Below are 22,107 nucleotides of genomic sequence, written 5' to 3'. Positions count from 1 at the left end.
GACGTCTTTACCCTCACAAGAAGAGAGATTCCCATATCCAGTGACCTGCTCTAATGAGAGTTTCCAGGACTCTCCTCCACTCTGGGCCCTGGCAGAATCGAGGTGCTGGATTTAACGTGGCGTGGAAGAAAAAATGGACGCCTCAGCTCTGGCTTCTAGACTTCTTCATGGTTAGACCTTGGGCGAGTCAATTAACCTCCCTGGACATCAAGTTCGCCAAGCACCTATTACTGGGGCGAAAAGAGAGCAGTCTCACTGGCCGAAGTCAGAGCCAGAATCCACATCCCGCATTCATCTCTGCGGCACGGTTCTCCCTTCCCCTCTAAAATTTTACTCTCTCTTCCCTCAGACTAGAGATTTTTTTCTTTTCAAGTTATGTGGATGGTTTTAACAAAACAACACATTTTCTTCTTTGATATCATCTGAAGTAATCACAGTCGTTACTGTGCATTGCGATTCTGATAAAAAAAAAAAAAAAAGGCAAGTGTAAACATTATGTCTTTCCGAGACTCAATTTACACAAATTACATATTAGGCGAAGCGGGCCCGAGAAGGCATCGTGTCGGGAGGAGGGTGAGACGACGCAAGCATCAGGAAAGAGCCGAGCACGCTTCGGAGAGCCTTACGGGCAAGATGCAGCGGCGGACGGGGTGAGGAGTGTGGGCCGTGAGACACTCTCCTCTCTTACAATGTCACTATTTTCTGGTTTAATTAGAATCAGATAGTGTGCAATATAATCATCACCTGATAACATAATTCCGTCAAACATGGAAGAGTAATAGTCGAGTGATTGAAGCATGAACATAATTCACCGCAAGCAAGGAGAGAAATTGTGTTAGCAAAATGCTGCCAGGTTCACTAATTAATTTGCTATATTATGCATGACAGGAAACAGCATAGAACGGGGGAAAAAAGCCTAATTTTTCTGAGTTAGGGAGGTAGCAATGGATGTGCTTCCTCATAATTTATTTCTGCAATGGCTTCATTATTTGATCAAGGACTGGCTGAAAGGGGATTTCCCAGGGAGAGGCAGGAATACGGCAGGCAGCCGGGAGAGTCGGTGGACTTACTCAGTTAGCAGATGTCGGAATCCCTCGGCTTCACCGGGAGCTGTCTTGGTGTCGAGAGCGTCTTTCTCCAGTCGAACACTCATCTGTACCCTGCTTCTCTGCAAATGGGAAACTAGCAGGTGCGACCCTTGGGCAGTGCATCAGGACGAGTTGATAGTCTTCAACGCTTCTGTGTTTCAAGGCAAGCAAAATAATATCAAATTCTTTACTGTCTTACCTTGAAGGGACAGACTCGCACAAGGTTGAAAATTTCATTACATCCTTCAACCCATGTGTTGACAGTAATCTGGATTGAGGTCAACAGCGTACGCCTTCAAATAATTTATTTATAACTTTTCACACAGTGATTAAGATTTCAAACTCTGCGTTCAGAAAAAAGCTGGGCTCAAATCGGCACTCTGTCGCTGCAGAGCCTTGGTCGGGTCCCTCGTAAGTCTCTCTGGGCTTCAGTTTTCTCTTCCGTGCCCTGGAGGGGCAATAATGGTACCCATCATGTCACTGAAATAATACTCATCAAGGGTTTTGTTGACTAACTTGCCACCTTGTCTTCCTGCCGTATTGCGGCCTCTGTTGCTTGAACACAGATGTCTTATGTGGCCAGTGGGGAGTGCGACGAGCCAGGCACAGCTGGCCCCCGCTGGAGACCTCGGTGGCACCGTCACTCTCCAGGAGTGGAATAAGCCCTTGCCTTTTGCTCCCCACGGCTCAGCGGAGACCCCTCTGAGAATCCGCAGAAGGCGTGCGTGTGATGGAAAGAACGCACAACGCCAAGAACCATTCCCAGCTAACAGGACGTCACAGTTTAATCCAACCACGTTGGTAACGACACTAACTGTAAACAGTCTAGACACACACATTAAGATGCAGAGACTGATATAAGGGATTAAAAAAAAAAACGAGTCCCAGCTATACAAAATCTACAAGGAATCCACTTTAAATATGAAAACCTCAATGGGTAAAAAGCAGCATATACCATGCAAACACTATTGAAAACTATATATTTATTATATGTATGTACTTAACTAAAGAGCTTGGAAATAATGAGGCAAAAACTGATGGAACTAAAAAGAGAAAAAGATAAACCCACAATTGCACTTGGCGACGTTACGATGTCTCTCAGTGATTTATAGAACAGTAGACAGATAATCAGCAAGAATAAATAAGACTATCAACCATGTTGATCTAATTGACTTTTATAGAATATTTCATTCAACAAAAACAGAATACACATTCTTTTCAAGTCCACCTGAACCATTCAACAAGATATTCTGGACCATAAAGCAAACTCTATCAAGCTGAAATGATTCAAAGTTTGTTCTGTGAGAATGACAAGAATTAAATTCAAAATAGTAACATAAAGATATCTCGAAATTTTTCCAAATACTCGGAAATTAAATACAGTTCTAAGTAGCCCATGGATCAAAAAGGAAAATACAACAGAAATTAGAAAATATTTTTAATTTACCAAAAAAGAAAAGCTGACATAGCAAAATTTGTGGGGCATAGTTAAAACAGTGTCTAAAGGGAAATCATTAATTGTTTATGTCAGAAAATAAGACATAAATATCTTACTTATATGGCCTAAGCTTATACCTTAAGAAACTAGGAAAAAAATAAAAAATAAATAAAGCCAAGGCAAGCAGAAAGAGAGAAATACTAAAGATGAGTGAAAAATCAGTAAAACTGAAAACAGAAAAGCTATAGGGAAATATCAATGAAACTGAAAGTTGGTTCTTTAAAATAAATCAATAGATTCAATAAACCCTTAGCCAGACTGGTCAAGAGGAAAAAAAAGAGAGGACATAACATACCAACAGCAAGAATTAAAGAGGTGACAGCTCTACCGAGACGGTGGACGCTAAGATGATAATAAGGGATTGTTGCGAACAACTTTATGCCAATAAATTCAACCACCGAGATAAATTGGACAGATTCCTTGACAAACACAAGCTATCAATGCTCACTCAAGAAAGTAAAGAAGATCAATATACGAAAAGCAATTGTATTCTATACATCAGCAATGAACAAACCAAAAATAAAATTAAGATGGTTCAATTCACAGTAGTATCAAAAAGAATAAAATACTTAGGAATAAATTTAACAAAAGAAGTACAAGACTTGTACACTGAAAACTACAAAAACGTTGTTGACGAATCTAAATAAATGGAGAGACACCCCAAGTTCAAGGATCAGAAGATCCGTGTTGTTAAGATGGCAATTCTCTCCAAATTGGTCTATAGATCCACCATCATTCCTATCAAAACCCCAGAAGACTTTTTTCAGAAAGCTGATACTTAAATGTACATCGGTCCCCTCTAATACACAGGAGATACATTCTAGGATGCCCAATGGACACTTGAAAACGCAGATGATACTGAACCCTATAGATACCATGTTTTTTCCTATATATGCATACCTATGGTAAAGTTTAATCTGTAAATTAGGCACAGGAGGAGACTATTTAAAGAACACTTAGAACTCAATAAGAAACAAGCAACACAGTAAAAAATGGGCAAAAGATTTGAACAGACGCTCAACCAAAATATATATATATGTGTGTGTGTGTGTGTGTGTGTGTATATATATATATAGCAAATTAGCGCCCAAGAAGGAGCTCAAGCATCATTAGTCATTAACAAAAAGCACGGAGACACCACTACGCACCTATTAGAAAGGTTTGTCTGGTTTGGTTTTTTAATGAACAATAGCCTATGTTGGCGAGGATATGAAGCAACCAGATGCTCGTACATTGCTAGTGGGGATTCGAAACAATCCAGCCACGTTGGAAAGCGTCCTGGAAGTGTCTTATAAAGTTTGGTATGTACTTATCACGTGATTCAGCAAACCCACTCCAAGGCATTTCCCTCGTGAAATAAAAATGCATGTTCACACAAAATCCTGCATGCAAATATTGCGGCAACTTTTTCATAGTCACCCAGGCTTGGAAACACCCTAAATATCCTTCGGCAGGGGAATGAATCGATTATGCGACATGCCCGTGCAATGGACTCAGCGACAACGAGGAAGGAACCGCGACACGCCCAATGATCCTCCGAATCTCTAGTACTGAGTGGAGGGAGGCCACGTGCTGTGTGATTCCCTTGATACGACAGCCTGGAAACGGCGAAACGGTAGAGAGACAGATAACGGATGGGCGGTGGCCGGAGGCGGGGGGGTGGAGGAGGGCGGACTACAAGGACACAGGGGACCGTTTGGGGGGGCGATTGGAATGTTCAATGTCTTGATCAGTGTTTGTTAAAATTCACAACAGAACAAGGTTAGAGGACCGACACGTGCCATTTTCAAAACTTACTACCACTTTATCACAGCACCAAAAGATATGGACTGTCACGTGTCTGAGGAAGGTTGGCTTTTACTCTAGGTGAAGTATGTCTCGATAAAAAGGGTACATTTTTCTGTAAGCGATACCTCGATATGTTTTTTAATATGATGTCCATTTCTCATTTTACGATCTAAGGTAGGATCTAGACCCATGTCTGGCCCATAACAGATGCTGAATAAACATCTGTCGAATGGATACTGTCGTTATTAGTAGAAGTGACTTCTCATCAGTGTGGGGTCTACACCTCTCTGGCCACAATAACCTGGCCCACCGCGGGCACGTGACACAAATTTGGACAATCGGAGTCTTTCCTCGGGATTTTTTTCCACCTGAAACTAGTCCTTAAAGTACCTTTCTCCCGCGGAATACTACTCGGCCATAAGAAAAATGAAAGACGGCCACGTGCACCCGCGGGGCTGGGTCTTGAGATTAGCGTGTAAAGTGAAATAAGTCAGATGGAAAAAGTCAAGAACCGTATGATTTCACCCATATGTGGGATACGAAACTGAAAGCAACAAAGAAAAACTCATAGACACTGACAGGTGCATGGTGGTGGCCAGAGGGTACGGGGTGAGGGGGAGGCGGGCAAGGGTAACGGGGGTCAAACATGCGGTGACGGAAGGAGACTTGACCTTGAGCGGTGAACGCACGATGTGATATACCGAAGCCGTACTATAGAACTGTACACTTGAAACCTAGATAATTTTAAAAACAAATGTCACCCCGATACATTTAATTTTTTTTACAACAAAAAAATTTTTTAAAGCTTTGTCCTTTGTAGACTGTGTGCCCGATCGGCCGGAAGCGATGCCGTCCCCGCGCGGAGAAGCCAGTCCGCGCGGACCTGAGAGACAGCCAGGGAGAGCGGCCGGCGTGGAGTCCTCGGACCCCGTGAGGCCATTCGCCCCGGCCTTTCCGTAGGCTTGGTTACCTGAATCAGCAGATACCCCCTTTTCCCCTAAAACCAGTTTCTATCACGTCTATCGAAGATTCTGGAAGCCGGGAATAACATCGGGGGTAACGACAAGAGCCAACATTTACCGAACGCGGACCCTCTGCCAGCCGCGCTGTTCTTATTAATCTCCTCCAGTCCTCGCCATGAACCGATGAGTCAGGCCCTCCTTTTATGCGCATTTTATAGACAGGGCACCTTGGAGAGTTCAAGTCCAAGGTCTCGCAACAGGCCCAGTCGGTATCCACACGGCATAGCTACCATTTGTTTTCTATACATTAATCCGTTTACAGGGGAAACTCTGAACTTTAAAACTGGTTTATACAGTGCTTCTCTCTCAGCTGTGGCTCCACATCAGAGTCACCTGGGACGCTTAAAAAACAATGTCATCGGTCAGGTCACACCCGGTGACCAACCAAATCTAAACCTCTGGGTTGGGACCTGGGTGTCAGTATTTATTTAGAGCTCCCCAGTGGGGTCCAGGTCAAGAAGCCCGGACTCGAGAGTCTAGGGTTTTCTTTACCACTGAAGACGCTTCCTGCGCCCCCTCCCCCACCGTGACGGGAGGACAGAAATGTGATCCTCCGCAGATTTTAACGGGGATGCAGAATTCAAACGGGATTTCCAGAATTTCCAGTTAGATGGGGGATCTCCGTTAAAACGCTTTCAAGGAAGAAAAATAAGGCTTCTGTGCCAGGGTCTTGGAGGGGGGAATAAAAAACAGAGGTTTTCTATGCTGTTTTTATAGTGTTGTTTATCTGGGCCACAAAGGGAAGTAGTTACAACATGATAATGCTCAACCTTATTAATAAAAGCCCCAGTGACGCATGCCTTTTGCCCATGCAGCCAGCTGTCAAAACAGGAGACGCAGGAAGAATGTTATCTGAGCCCTGGTGGCTCCACAATTATGCCACGTTTGGGTCTGAACGCCTGGATCCTGGCTCTTACGTAACAGCAATGATAATACTAACACATGTCACCCAGACAGCGGGCTTTCATCCATCCCATTTTCAGGGAGTGTCTTGAAGGACAAAGACTTTGTCTTTGGAGGACACTTGCAGAAAGATAAAACTTGGGGTCTGCCACTGCATTTACCCATCAGTCTGTCACTGGTTGTGAGGAACAAATCCATCACTCCATTATCCTTCCGTTTTCCGGCAAAGAGAGTTGCGACTAAGGCTCTCAGCATGGCCTTTTAGACAGAAATAAAGCTGTTTCTGTCCCAGCAAAGAGTTTTCTTGTATTCTGCATTCTCTTGACAAGATGGAGCTATGTTGGACTCCAGCCCACATGAGAGAAAGGTTGGCAGGTCGCAAGCATTAGCCGACATCTGCTGGAAGGCTTAGGATCCATCCTGCCAAGTGGACATGACTTTGCACTACCCTTCTAGATTCATGACCCCAGGAAGGTTCTAGCCCTATTGAGGAGGCAGCCCCATCCTCAGGCCGTGGTCTGCAACGGTCCTTTATTCATGTATTAAACTGGTGGGCTCTGGCAGATGGGGAGCATGGTCGGCGTTAGTCGGCTGGCTTGGGGGTTAAAAAGCTGAGATCTGGACCCAAGCGGGCATCTCCTCCACCCATTCTCCTCCATCAGAGCACATATTTCCACTGAGGCATCATGGACCTGAGTTTGAATCCTGGCTCTGCTGCTCACTCATTGTGTAACACTACACAAGGGATTTATCTCCCTTGTCTTAGTCGGCTCGGCTGCCATGACAAAATCCCACGGATTAGGTGGTTTAAACAACAAACGTTTATTCCTCATAGTTCTAGAGGCCGGGAAGTCCAAGGTCCAGGGTTTGGTCCACTTGGTTCCTGGCTTGCCGAGAGCCACCTTCCCACTGTGTCCTCAGAGGATGGAGAGAGAGAGTTCCGGCCTCTTTCTCTTTTCATAAGAACGCTAATCCCATCTTGAGAACCCACCCTCATGACCTCATCTCAACCTAATTCTGTCCCAAAGGCCCCACCTCCAAATGCCACCACCCAGTGGGCTAGGGCTTCGACACATGAACTTTGGGGGGACATGAACATTTGGTCCCTAACACTCTCCCAGACTGATGCATCAGGACTTTTTCCACTCAAGTGACAGAAAACCCAGACCAAAGCGGGGGGACGAAGCACAGAAAGGACTTCGTTGATTCACAAACTGAAGAGTCCGGGGATGTCCCGCTCGGGGCATGTCTGAATTCAGAGGCTCAAAGGACAACGGGAACCGGGCTCCCTTTTCCGCCTCTCTTTCCTTGAAGTTGGTTTTTCTCTCAGGTAGGCTAGGATGCCACTATTTCTGCTGGGCTCACATCCTGCATCCTGAGCCAAGAAAAAAGACAGCGGAACTCATTGCATCTCCAACGAGTTCCCTGTCTAGCTCCCATTGGCCTCATACGTCCATCCCTGAACCAATCAGAGGCCAAAGGGGTAGGATATCCAGATGGGCCAGTTCTCAGGCAGGAGGGGCCGAGAGAGGTCCATCCTACTTGAGCTGCCTGCTGAGAACGGGGTGTGCGGGGGGAGGGATGCTGGGTAAGATAGACAGCAGGTGCCTCTACAATATAGAGCGCAGGTTTCCTAATCCGTAAAATGGGGAAATGGTACCAAACTTCCAGGACTTCTGTGAGAATAAAATTAAATAATATGTGTTAATATAATACTGCATGGTGCTGGCGGCACCAGCTGGGGCTAAATAAATTATTTAGTATGTGTGTGCGTGCACACACACACACACACACACACACACGCCACTCTTCTATTCCATAAGGGCCTGCCCTTGGCATCCTTGCTTCCCCCTACGATGGCAATCATACATCTCCTGCAACCCACGGTGGAGGTGATCAGTGGAGAGCATTTCGCAGGCATACGGTCCTCCCGAGGCAAGGTGTTAATGAGACCTCAACAAAGAGGGGGGACTCTTTCGAAGGGTCATCTCCAGCGTCTCCTGAGAGGGGGACATCAATGGCCCCTAAATGCTTTGAATGAGGGAGCCACTGGGGTCTCAGGGATTCCCCAGTGACATGCAAATGGACCGAGGAAGGGCTTATCTTAAATGCCAGCTAATAGCTCAGTTATCACTTCACACAGAGCAGGGATTATCTGAAATGGCACTTGATACCAGCTCTGGAGGGAGAAGGGAAAGGAAGCCATAAGAAGTGGGAGCAGAGAGAGGGTGGGGGGCCTGATTCCTGCTTTTACTTCTCCCTGGGGCGCGGTTTCCACCACTTCCCCCTCAGACCTGAGCTTAAAAGAATGTCAGCAGCTACGGTTTAGAGAGTACGCCTTGCCGGGCACCCGTGACTTTAGCTCCCACTGTGCTCTAGCTGTGTGGCCTTGGGCAAGGTACAGCAGCTCAATGAGACTCCATTTCTTTCTTTCTTTCTTTCTTTTTTTTCAGCAAAAATGTCTAATAATAAGGCGTTAACACATATTGAGTTTTTATTCTACATCGGGCATGTTTTTACATGTATTAACTCATTTGAGTTTCATAATATCCCTGTGGAGTACTATCATTATTTTACTTTATGGATGAGAATACTGAAGTTCAGAGAGGTTAAGTAACTTGACCGAGGTCACACAGCCAGGAACTGACAGCCTTGATTTGCACCCAAGAAAGCCCGAGCTTTTAGCCTCTGTACCGCTTCCTGACACTGAGTTCGGCAAACAGCATTTGATGACATTAGCTGTTATTGCTACTTCTTTATGCTAATAGGAAGAAATTAACAATGAAAGAATATTTTTATCCCCAACGCCATCATTATTAAAAGATTCCACAAAAGTATTTTCATTCGGGAAAATAAAAATAATAAAATAAACTACCACGAGCTATCTACATTTGCATTACTTAGATATATTTAAAATCAAGCAATAGAAACCTACCCTAACACACTAAAGCAAGAACTAATATTTATCAAAAGGTTACTTGGAAGGTCATAGAAATGAAGGAGATGATGATAGTGATGATGATATAGCTATATAGCCATAGATATAAATATAGATGATGATGTAGATATAGATATTGATGGATGTCTTAATTACCAGGTGGGAGAATTCCTTTCATGATGTGTACGTATATCAACTCATCACAACTTACACTTTAAATATCTTATAATTTTATTTGTCAATTGTATCTCGATAAAGGTGAAAAAAATTTTTTTTCAAGAAGGGGAGCAGAAACTTATCAACAGGCTTTGAAGCAAATGACTTTGCTTCAATCACCTCCCACCCCGGTGTGTCTTGGATTCCCAGAAGAGAGAGTGGGATTGACCTCGGAGGGTCAGAGACCCGGCCCTGCAGCCAGGGGTGGAGTTCCATGATTGACAGCCCCGTCAGAGCCATGCAACACAGACAAGGGACAGCTCCCCAAAGGAAGTGACACTGAGCAAACAGAAACAACCAATGACAAACACAGCCACTGCCATAGCACAGGACTCCTTCTAAGAATAACAGAATCCCCGGGGAGAGAGGTCCTTATCTAAGCTTTCACATCTATTATCGGAAGCAATCCAGACAGGGCTCAAATCACAGAGATAATGTCACACGCGGTCAGGAGTCTGGAGTGCCTTTGAGATTCAAGGCCAGAGCTGGGTAAGGACCTTCAAGCAGCTTCCCAAGGCGCAGCACCCAGAAGACGACGCTAACTGAATTTATGGGGCACGTTATTGATAAACTCAAGGACCATGTGTCATAATTCATTACGCTGACAGAGAAGCAATTGGCACTAAAGGCTTTGTAGTAACTTGATAGACTTGCGCCTGATTTATGTGTTGAGTGCAAATTGCTCCCAGGGGTACCCGGGGTGCCAGGTCCGAACTACCCCTTCGGACTCCCTCCTGTGTGCCTGAAAGGGTTCACTCGGCAGGATGACCTCTGCAATGTCACCACTGCTGGTTGCGTCCGTGTGGGGAGCTGGATATAAAGATACACCAGGGGTGAAGCCGTACCTGAGACTATTTGCCTTTGCAATGGGCCACGGCCACAGCTGGACATTGTTAAAATACTCCAGAAGGAGATATCGTTTCTCGTGTTTCCATGAGAGCTGCTCTCAGGGTATAACGAGCCATCTACTGGTTTCTTTTTCTAACGCTTACTGACAACTGTTAAGAAACAGACTCTCTGTTAGCGCTTTATGGTTACAAAAATACCTAAGAGGTAGCTCCCGCCATGAAACAGGAGTGAAAAGACCTGGGTTCTTAGTGCATCGGGACCGTTTAGCTATCTGCTCATACTCGAGCATACTACTCCCCCTCTTTGATCCCCAGTTTTCTCAACGGAAAGATGCAGATCACAGTGAATCTGTGCCTGTACCCAAAGGCCTTGGGAAGCTCAAAGATCTGGCACACGTAGAATTGCGTGATTCACTCTATAAATTCAGTATGATTCCCACATTCATGTACATTATCATACATTGCTTGAGCATCAGTTTTCACAGGCTAATGCCAAAGACAAGATTTGAATCCACTATAGCCCTTTAAACTTTAAATAAAAGCTATTCTTATTTATCCTAGTCTGCTAGGGCTGCATAATGAAACACCACAGACTGGCTGGATTGAACAATAGAAATTTATTTTCTTCCAGTTTTGGAGGCTGGAAGTCCCAGATCAGGGTGCCAGCCAGGTCGACTTCTGGCGAAACCTCTGTCCTTGCCTGGCAGCCTGGTGCCTTCTCGCTGTGCTCTCTACTTCATTTAGCTCTTTAAAGGCCCGATGTCCAGCCTGGCTCCCCTCGCCAACATGACCGCCAGCACGACCAGGGGCAGCGGGCCTCTAACTCAACTACAGTGGAGAAAAACTAAATTTTCCTTCCCAGAAGCCCTCAGCAAGATCCTCCCAGCATCTCATTGGCCCGGGTTAGCATGGGCCTGCCCATCCCTGAACCAGTCACTGACGAGGGGGTGGACTTCTCTCCTGGTTCAATAAACCTCTTGGAGTGAAATGGACTCATGGAGTCAATCATGGTTCCTGTCATGCTTCCCTATCCTCAAGGGGTTTCTATTCTAAAAATGAAAAGGCAAAGATGTCTTCAAAAAGGGGATGTTGGCAGGGGAGATGTTTCTTTTTCATTTTCCATTTTTCTTGATGCGTAATGGATATCTGCTCTTGGTATCCATCTGGTTAGAAAAGGCAACGTTTGTAAGTTGACTTCAAATGAAGAAAAGGGGATTGTTTCATGAGGAAATGGTGCCGCTGTGTGATAAACTTTTTACCTCTTCACTAGGGAAGCAAAGGAACGCCTTTCTGAGCATCTATGGGCCAGTCACTGTGCGTTACTAGTTTGTGATGTCATCTTATGCTCACATCCTACCTAGAATACGTATAGGATGAGCATTATTCCTGCTGCCGAAGAAACAAGGCCCAGAGATTCAAGAAATGTGTTCGAGGTCGCACAGCTAGCTCATGGCGGGGTCAGAACCAGAACACAGGGGTGTGTGTCTGGCTCCACGTTCATATTATTTATGGCATGTCACGATCATTCTTGTATACGGTTGGAGACTTCCCTCCACGATTTCCCCCCTTTTATAACAGCTATAACAATAGTAAGTACAATTTACCGAGTACTGGGTATCATGCAGAATATTTAAAACATGAGAGCAGCCAAAAATATAATGTGTCTAGGAATTAACCCTCCTCAAAAAAAAAAAAAAAATGAATGCACTAGAGCTTCATGGATAAAAGTAAAGCTCTTATAAAGACCATTAAAAAAGGCATGAATAAATTAAGACAAACACCAGATTCATGAATAGAATAACAACATTGTAAGGATATTAATTTTCTCCCAGCATTAATCCATGGATTTAATGTAGTTCTAATCAAAATTCCGGCAGAATTGTTTGAAGAATTTGAAAAACTTAGTCTAAAATATATAGAGAAATAAAAAGGCACAAATATTCAAGGTAATTCTGAAAAAAATAAAATGGAAGTTGAGGAAGGAATCACTTTACTGAAAATGAAGACATATTACCGTAGTAAGTCGTAGTAACGTTTTTAAGTGTGGTGTAATCTTAGAAACAGACGAGTCGATCTATAAAGCAGCATAGAGACTCCGGAAAAACTCCTACACGTATAGAAGATCTGGCGTCACATCCCAATTGGGAAAGAATGAATTATTGAGTAGATTTTGTTGGGAAAATTGGTTCACCAGAAGGAAAAAGAAAATTGGATTCCTTCCTTCGCTCCCGAAAGTGAAAGACAAATTATAAAAGTAATCAAAGAAGATGGAGGAAGTATTTTTGAGACTTCACAATAGGGCAGGTTCTCAATGAAGATCTGAAAAAAGCCAATAGGATGCAAAGTGTATGGCTACATCGAAATGGAGATTTCCACTCAAGAAAAGACATCACCGTACAAAGATACATGTAATGTCTCAAACGCCTGGTGCTGATTTCTAGGGAAACGCCTACAAAATTACAAGAAAAATTCAGAAAACCCATTAGAAAAATGAGCTGAGTCTATGAAAGAAAATAGAAGAGGAAACACTAATAAACGTATGACGAGATTATCAATCTCATTGCTAATCGGAGGAAAGCCCATTAAACCCACAATGATATAGCATTTTACACTCATCGGATTGGAAGAAATTACAATCCGAGAACATCGAGCCTTAGGGCCAAGCGTAACGGACGGGGCGGTCCAAGGAAAAACCTCGGGACTCAGTACTGCTAACTAGCCCTCCGCCCGCCGTCCACGTGGGCATGTGCCCCCGGAGGGGCTTTCCCACATGACCGTAGGGACCTGTGCGTAAAGACGTCCCCACAGGTTTCTCTGTGACCGCAACAACTCTGAAGTCCCCATTCTTCATCATTAGGGGGACGGGATAAGCAACTGGCATCTATAAACGCATGAACTCCTGGGCCAAAGTCAGGATTTAATGAATTAGATGGAAAGACATGAAGAGACGTCAAAATATATATATATATATATATATATAGCGTTGCATCTATTGTATCAATTCCGCGCACAGGTCTGCTGCATTCACGCACTAGGGCAGACCTGGGGAAACATGTATTTCATATGCTAGAATGACGCGGGAGGAGAGTTAAAGGGAGAACCGGGTTGGGGGAGAAGACACAGTAAAAAAAAAAAAAAAGTGAGGACCTTGCTCTGCCCAGGAACATGATCAAACCCACCCTGTGCCCCTAAAGTACCAACCTCGCTCGCCAAAATGGTGGGAAAATCGCTTGGCGCGCACGCTCTCACTTAATCCTCACAAAAAATGCTGTGAGGTTAAGTATCGTCGTTTGTCCTACTTTTGTTTTGAAAACGAAGGCTCAGAGAGGGTAAGGAACTTTTTTCAAGGCCACAGGGCAAGCAAGAGGCAGGAGAGGGGCTTGAAATGGGGTCGTGCCCCTCCGGGTCCTCTACTGTTAGCATCGTTCTCCACCACCTGTGTTTAAAGAAAAAAATCTGCCGAAGTTCTACATGGTAGAGTACAACAAAGTGCTGGTGTATTAAATTATTTCGCTCACATCTGAGTTTTCTTCGAACCTAAGATGTTCACTGCTACAGGTTTATTTATAGTTGAGTAGCAACACCTGACCAAGCAAAATAACAACTCGTGCTCAACAATTTCACAGCCTCTAATGGAAAACAAAGCCCCAACATAAACTGTTTCTTGCGGCCCATCTTTTTGCATGATGCAGTAATTCTACCGTAGACCATCTTTTCCCAAGTAAGTTGCATAAGGTTTTCAATGCCAACTGTACAGTTATATAAGCGTCAAAATCTATATAAACTCAATATAATGTTTCGCTTCACCTTAACAAAAACCCCGAGAGCAAATTTACCTTCCATAATTATATTGGAATGAAAAGTGCAGTCCTGGAACTCCCTGAGAACCAAGTATTGATAGTCGCAGATAAGGCCTAGTACTTTGTCTGTGCTTGACAAATGCTGAGTAGATAGGAAAAATGGATGGATAGATGAGTGGAGGATGGGTGGATGGATAGGTGGGTGGGTGGGTGGATGGATGGATGGATGGATGGATGGATGGATGAGTAAATGGATGGATGAGTGAGAGGATGGGAGAGTGAGTGGCTAAATTACATATGTCCATTCTTAGCCCCATAGCTGGGCTTCTTAAGTAATGACATAACCAAGATGTGTCCACAAGTCCATCAAGGTGATGACTGTATTTTACCCTCTCTCAAAAAAATGCCCTTGAAAATGTTAGTGCTATTTTTAAGCTGGTATTTCCTCTTAACCTTCAGAACACTTAAAATCTGCCAATAACTACTCTGAAAGTGTGGCATCTTTTGGGAGATGACAGCAGTGTGACTTAGTTCAAAAGCCATCCTTAGGGCCCCAGAGGCTACGGAAAGTGCTTTTTGTTATTTCTTCCCTTGCATCTTGCCTGGTCTCGGTGTTGGGACGAAAGTGGAAGAGGAAACGCATCGCCAGCTTGGCGGGATGTCGGCGCTTTCAGAGGAGGCTGCATCAGACCCTGGGCCCAGCGCCCACATCTCAAACGCCCTGGAAAGTGTGTTTCCTTGAGGTGCCCTTCAGAGATGTCACCCTCAGCTAACAGAGTCCCAGCTTCTGCTGCCGAGCACTAACTCGCCGCCTCCCTCCCCACGCTGAGCTCATCCCCCTGACCCCTGACACCGGGCAGAGCCACCAGAATGCCACATCGAACGCGCCCTTGACATAGATCTGGGCTCAGGAGACCAGAGACTAAGAAGTGAGGAATTACAGTTTAGGTTCCTAAAACGATCCTTTTGGTTTCCATTAAAGATTTCCCTGCTAGAGTCGTTTTCACTGGAGCTTGGTCCAGCACCGTTAGGCAATGTTCTCCCTGCTCGCGAGTTTGACGGAGGCACAGCTGTCTGTCATAAAAATGGCCACGCGGTTCCCTGCATGGTAACCCGGCCTGACGCAGCCTTCGTTAACCTATCTGTATTGGAATGTATGAAAACCCCAGAGAGCCCTTTAGCTTATATAATATCTATCTCAATTCTCGGCTGAAGGAGGAAATTTCGGGATTATCAGATTATACGTTATGAATGCTCGTTTCTGGCTTGGGGTAAGTTCCTTAACCATCCTAAGCCTAAATCTGCTCATGTGTAAAATGGAGAGAAAGTACTCATCTTATAAAACTGTTATAAAGATTCCTCCATTCAGTAAACAGTTCTGGAGGACCTACCCTGTGCGTACAATACGTTGAGCGCCGAGTAGGGAGTAGCTCAGCTGGACTCAGAGCCGTCGTAGCCTGGGCCGAAGCCTCGCTTGCCCCTTGCCCTCACTGCACACCCCTGGGACACCATTGACCTTTCTCAGCCTCAGTTTACCCTGCTACTGATGCCTTCCTCCCGATTTTATGAACATTAAATTAGGTGCGACTTGATAGGACACTTAGCACAGCGTCCGCACCCTAAAAAGCATCAAACGGGCAACGACCGAAGAGTCGTGGGAAACACGAGGTGGTATGAGCGCACGTAAGCCAATAGGGGGCCTGCGGCGCAGAGGGCACGCTGTCGAGGTGCGCCCACCCCCCTCGCTCCGTCATCTCTCCCCCCACAGATTACCTGAGTTGAGCGAGGTAAGGAAAGAGCTAGAAACGGATCCAAGATCTCAGAGACGCAAAGCTGGGAAAAGACGCCAGGAACCGGCTGCCGAGAGGGCTCCTTCCGGACTCTCCCTGGAGCAGAGGGAAGCACATGAGCATCCAGAAGCCATTCCTGGACTGCTGGGCGAGCACGGGGAGAGCGCAGGTAGGTACGGTGACCGCGGGGCATGGATATGGGGAGCCCTGAGTAACTCCAGCCGTGAGAAGTCCTGGGAAGATGACACGTGCTGGACCAAGATCCCCCGACGAGCTATGGACAGGAGCAGTCGCTCGGGCCCAAAGATAGTTCCATTATGCAATGGTGACCACGACAACCGGGCAAAGGGGGGCTGATGTCATATTATTATTATTATAGACACGGGTAACGCTAGTGCCGGACTTGCTGTCCCACACACGAGACTTTACTGAAAGTTGGAAAACACATGTGTTTAGGACTCTTTTAGAGGCAAGTAGTGGAAACCCAGCTTAACTGATTTAAGCAAAAATATTAAAATGTGCTAGCTTACCTAACTGATGGGTGAGATTTCAGGCATGACAAGATTCAAGCACTCAGGTGATGCCCTCAGGAATCTGTCTCCATTTCTCAGCCGTTTTTCTCTGTTTTGTCTCCCTTCAAGGGTGCTCTTCACGTGGAGAGGGAAGAGAACCTCTTTAAGGAGGTTTAGATCTTGTTCTTTCAAGAATTCCAAAAAGTTCCCTTTCCCCATAGTTGCAACAAAAGGGCCAAGATGCTCACTGGCTCTGATCGGTCCAACTTGATGGGTAATGTTTTGAAAGGCCAGGTCTGGCTCATACACTCAGCTCTACACTAGGAATAGATCAAGCCAGCTGGGCCACCTGCCCTCAAAGGGAAACGGGGCATTACTCCTCAAATAGGGGTCACGGCCCTGAGGACAGGTAAAAAGTCCAGATATAGATCACAGTTCCCTACAGCTCTTTCCCTAGGCATCCAAAGAAGATCTGAGAGCATATTCAGCAGTTAACCAATCTCATATGGTTTCAGCAGTGATAGAAAGAGAAACAGACTCAGAAACGCCATTATGACAGTTAATTAGGTGACATTTATCACCCTGATTGATCGCGCAGCATTTAGCCTCAACGTTTTTTTTTCCTTTGACAAATTGAGGCAAGGTTTACAAAAACTAGCAGACATGACGATGACTTGACAAATGAGAAAAGTAAACAGGAAACGCAATTTGATATGATTTAATAAAAGATTTTTTCCATCACTTCTTTTCCCTGGCACATTTTCTTTCCACCGACAATTCTTATCTCTACCTTTACTGAACAAAGACACTGGAACGCAACTGCTGAGGATCAGTAAAGAAAATCCTTCTTTTATTAACAAGACTGGTGTTAGTAGAGGAACAAAATCCATGTTTGGGGGTTCGCACTGAACTCGCGGGCCATTTCGAAGAAATATGGCTGACGAGTGCCGACGTTATTTCAGGCAATTTCATGATGAAATGTCTTATTAGGTTGTTTAAAATTTTTTATAGAGATTGTAAATCAGAACTATTTTCTAGTTGCCCTAAATATTTAGGTGCTACAAGGAAAGCAGATCAAATCGAAGGGTATTGTGCACATTTTTTACTGAGATCCCCAGGGGTATAAATCATTCCACCTGAAGCATGGACTTCTTCAGTTAACATAGTCGTGAAAACAACATTCGATGCTCTTTCAGCGACCTCATCAAAGGGGGGACTTGGGTTACAACAGCAGTGCCAAGCTCTTGTCCCCTTCAAATTGGGGACCACATGCCAAGAATCAAAGGATACTACTCAGAGCCTCCCCAGAGACAGTCGTGAGCTACTTTATTCCATTGTTTTGGCCCCAAAGAATACCGCGGAACAAGAATCAGAAGACAGATAGACAGACAAAGGTGTGTAGACACTTTGGAAGGAATTTAAAAACTTTTTATAGGAATTTTAAAACTCCCTTCTTTTTAAAAACAGAGGGTCACTACCCATCAAACTCGAAGGTACATATCCTTGGATCTAGCAATTTCTGTTTAGAGATTTAACGTACTGATATACACAGACCTGTGCACAAAGACAATGTCCCGGGATATTTAATGCAGCCTTGGTTACAGTGGCAAAGATCAGAAAGAAGGCAGAGGACTTTCAACATGGTGCTGATTAAATCAATGATGGCACAGCCTTGTAAGAGTATGGCCATTAAACAGAACAAACAGGTCTAGATGAACTGAATGACCCTACCTCCAAGATGTGTCATTAAACAAGAAAAAAAAAAAGGTACAGAGGAACAAGTACAGTAGGATGCCGTTTTGTTATTCGTTCATGTACGCAAATATTTTGTTGTGCACGCACAGAATATCTCTGCGACAAAAACAAAAACAAAAAAAAACACCAAAAACCTAGTATTCGCCTCTGTGGAAGGAAACAGGGGTGAGCCTCATTCTCACTGTTATGCCTTTTAGAACTACTTTTTGAAGTTTTTACCATGTGTTTGTACATAATTTTTTAAGTAGAATTTTAAACAAAAAGATATATGGTGGCTTGCATTAAATCTAGCAGGAAATATAAAAGATTTCTGAAAAAAAAAAAAACAAAGGAAAACTATTCAGACATACATGAGATCTCTGATGGTATGGCAGATTGAATTCTTGTCCCCAACTCTGCACTCTCTCCCTTAAAGGAATTAAACATCCTCGTCCCTTTGCAATCTTCCGCCCGTGGGTAGGGTGTTCCTCCCGACACACTGATCTCAGTCCTGGCCACGTGACGTGCTGTGGCCAGCAGTGTTCGTAGATGTGATGTCAGCAGAGGCTTTCAATGTGCCTCTGGGATCTAGCTTGGCCTCTTGCACGTCTGCCATCCACCATGAAAAGATCAAACCCTGGGCAGCCATTGGCCCCAGGATGAGGCACTATATAGAGCAGATCTGGACCAACCCGCCACCTGGAATCAAGCCAAGCTAATCCAACAGAGCCCAGAACTACAGGCTACATGCAGACCTGTGAGCGAGAAACGAATCATTTTTGTCACAAGCAGAGATTTGGGGGGATGTATGTTATGCAGCTCTATCACAGCCATTTCTGACTGATACAGATTGGAGACTAAACTGCTTGGGTGGCTCTCTCCCACGTCCCCTAGGAAATTGTTCCCGATCGTGACCTCTTCAATGGCACGGACTGTGCGCTATTCATCCCTGTGTCCCTTGACTTCTGCACCATGCCTGACACAGAATTTAAGAACTTGAAAAATCCTTCCCTGTAGCTATCTCTACCCACGAGTTCATCTCTATCATATCACACAGTTTACTTCCTTCGGACCATTAATCACAATCTGTAAATACCCTGCTTTTTTCTTATCTCGTCTCCCTCACTAGAATATAAATTCACCAAAGGAAATGAACCAACAAACAGGGGAGAAAAAAATGAAGACACGACTCTCTCACTCCGATTTGCCTAAGCACCCAGACTCTGTTTTGCTGCCCTCCCCGTTTCTTAGCCTGCCCTGAAAGGTCTCTCAGAAGCTGGCCCCGAACTGCTCCCCGTTCTAACACTCACTGTTCCCCTTATGTAATACCATGGAGTTTTCCACTGCTTCCCACCAGGGAATTGTGGTCATCTTTGCAAGGAATAGTCCAAAGAACTATAGTCTTTCCGGGGACAGGGGTGGGGAGAAGGACCCAGCTGGAAATTAGGGATTTTATTCCTAGGGAAGTAGAGGGGAATGGATATCAGGGCACGGCTTGCATGCTCTCTGACACCTGCTCCAAATCACTTCCTCCTCCTGGAAGCCTTCCTGGAACCACAGAGCCAGACTCCTGACCGCTGAAGACTTCCACCTGTGCGCTCTATGGCTCTCGCGTAACCACCGATGGAGACACGCCCGCCCATCAATGATTGTGCAAGATGTAGACTGTGAACCCTTAAGCCCTCCTTCGAAGCCCCGTGAGCTTGGACACCGTCTTTACTGAGGTACTAACATTTCTGTTGGGACGAGCGCCTTTATTATTTGAAAGTAATACAGCTCTTCTGCAAATGGCAAGGGTATGAGGCTGTGACTCTGCCTTTCAGCAACCCCACAAGAGGTACAAAGAACCCATGTGATCCAAAGACGATAGGTCAAATACTAGACCATGGGAGGAATCTCTTAACATCCAGAGCACAAACTGGCCCACGCACTCCACACCGGAGAAGGCGTGGGAACGAAGCCGACGCGGATGCGTTGGCGTTCTTCCTCCCTTTGTAATTTCTTTCCCTCTCTGCACAACTAGAATATCAATCAGTAGCCTGGAGTCCTTCTGGTTAGCAAGATTCTCATTTGGGAGGCTGCAGCCGAGAAGGCTATTAAAAAGAGAAAGAAAAGCTCCTTCTACAAACATTTCCTGCTGAGGGCTGGAGAGGAGGGAGGGGCCCAGGAAAGAAAATCCGTAAAGAGTAAGAACTCTTGGTCCACAGCTCTGGCTGGCGATCCATGAATAAAAGACCGACACACAAAAGCAAAACCCCCAGGGCAGGAAGGAGCCCCCCACTGCTGCCGGCCCAGGCTCAGCAGGAGGGTGAAAACCCTGAGGCTGCTTCCAGCTGCTCAGGACCGAACACCTGGACTTTAAAAGCTGGAGGAGGGGTGGTCCCGTGCCTCCCACACCCTCCATCAACGCCTACAGGAAAGGCAGGAAGTTTGTATTTGTTGGGCTATCACCTTGGCCAGCACAGCATTGAGCAACAGACTTGCATTTATTGTCTCAACTAACCTCCCCAATGCCATGGGGCCAGGGCTATTGTTATCCTCATTTTACTGCTGGGCCCGGTGATGCTCCTTCTGTGCCAAGGTCACGTGGTTAATTAGTGCAAGTGCCCCAGTTCGTTTCTCTGACCGCATGGGCTTTACCCTCGGACCTGTGCACCATCCTGCCCTTTTATGCTATGACAGAATGAAACAGGAGGTGTGCCAGGTCGTATCACAGAGCCACCGGTCTCCAGGGTGACCCAGGGGCGGAAACAGCTGACGGACACAGCCCTTTTCATTGACCAGCTCCTGAGCTTTGGGGAAGACACCTGAGAACCTATAAATAAGAGTACGGCAGCAGCAATCATGATAATAAACAGAGTCGCTGAACTGCACCAGGCGCTACACAAATCATCTCGCTCGATCCTCTGATGTAAGGATTATTGACCCTATTTCTGTTTTGTTTTTAATTTTTAAAAATTTTCAGCCGCAGTTGACATACAGTATTATATTCGTTTTGGGTGTACAACACGGTGATTAGACATTTACGGAACTTACGAAGTGATGCCCCTCATAAGCTCAGCACCCCCGCCACAATTCGGAGTTATTAAAATAGTATCGACGACGTTCCCTGTGCTGTACCCCACAGCCCTGTGACTGGTTTGTAACTACCAATTTGTACTTCTTAATCCCTTCCCCTTTTTCACCCGACCCCCCAAACTCACTCCCATCTGGGAACTGTCGGTTTGTTCTCTGTATCTACGAGTTCATTAGCTTTGTTTGTTCATTTATCTTGTTTTTTAGATTCTACATGTAAGTGAAATCAAATGGTATTTGTCTTTCTCTGACTTCCTTCGCTTGCATTAGTACCCTCTAGCTATCCATGTTGTAACGAATGGCGAGATTCCGTTCCTCTTTATGATCGTCCTCCTTTTAGAGAGGAGAACACAGCACAGAGAAGTCAGGTCACATGGCGAGGATGTCACAGCCGATGAGCAGCAGAGCTGGAATTCAAAAGCAGGTCCGAAGCCACGGAGCACTGGGTGCCAGCCCCGAGGTGGCTCCCCGCAGTCGAATCTGGTAAACTAAGCCCCCTTCGCCCAGCTCACATCCACTGCCCTGCTCAGGGGATTGCCAGATGCCAGTTGGCGTAACACATCCGGATCCATTCACGAAGTCTGGAGAAGACTGGCTGCCTGAACAAAGCCTAAGTTCTGTGAGGAAGGAGGATTCTGGGGACCCCACCCTTAGCCGGGGTGACCAAGGGTGTTCACTACCTTCTATAGCCTCCAGAATTCCAGTGGAACTGTTCCTCTCAAAAACAAAACAAACGGAAACAAAAACAAAAACAAAAAAGTGGGAAAAGACTCCATCTCCAGGGTAGCCTGGTGTGTGGGTGAGTGATCGGGGGTGGGAGGGGTTAGTAGTTGCCATGGATGTAAAACTTTGTAGTGAGACAATGGCGAACAGTCTCCCCTGTGCGTAAGGAAAC

At 45.4% G+C, this 22,107-nt stretch overlaps 1 long non-coding RNA gene across 1 annotated transcript in view; it reads right to left on the bottom strand.

The window, feature by feature from the left end:
• The window catches only part of LOC107516847, a 175,678-nt gene that overhangs the window by 116,424 nt on the left and 37,147 nt on the right, over positions 1–22,107 (bottom strand). The window contains exon 2 of the long non-coding RNA XR_001598390.2: positions 1,071–1,239. This is a non-coding gene — a long non-coding RNA (uncharacterized LOC107516847). The remainder of the gene's footprint in view (positions 1–1,070; positions 1,240–22,107) is intronic.

Source organism: Rousettus aegyptiacus, unplaced genomic scaffold (genome assembly GCF_014176215.1).
Source record: "Rousettus aegyptiacus isolate mRouAeg1 unplaced genomic scaffold, mRouAeg1.p scaffold_m13_p_8, whole genome shotgun sequence".
Taxonomy (NCBI): domain Eukaryota; kingdom Metazoa; phylum Chordata; class Mammalia; order Chiroptera; family Pteropodidae; genus Rousettus; species Rousettus aegyptiacus.
Note: the sequence above shows the minus strand (reverse complement) of the source record. Positions and strands in the feature narration are given on the sequence as shown.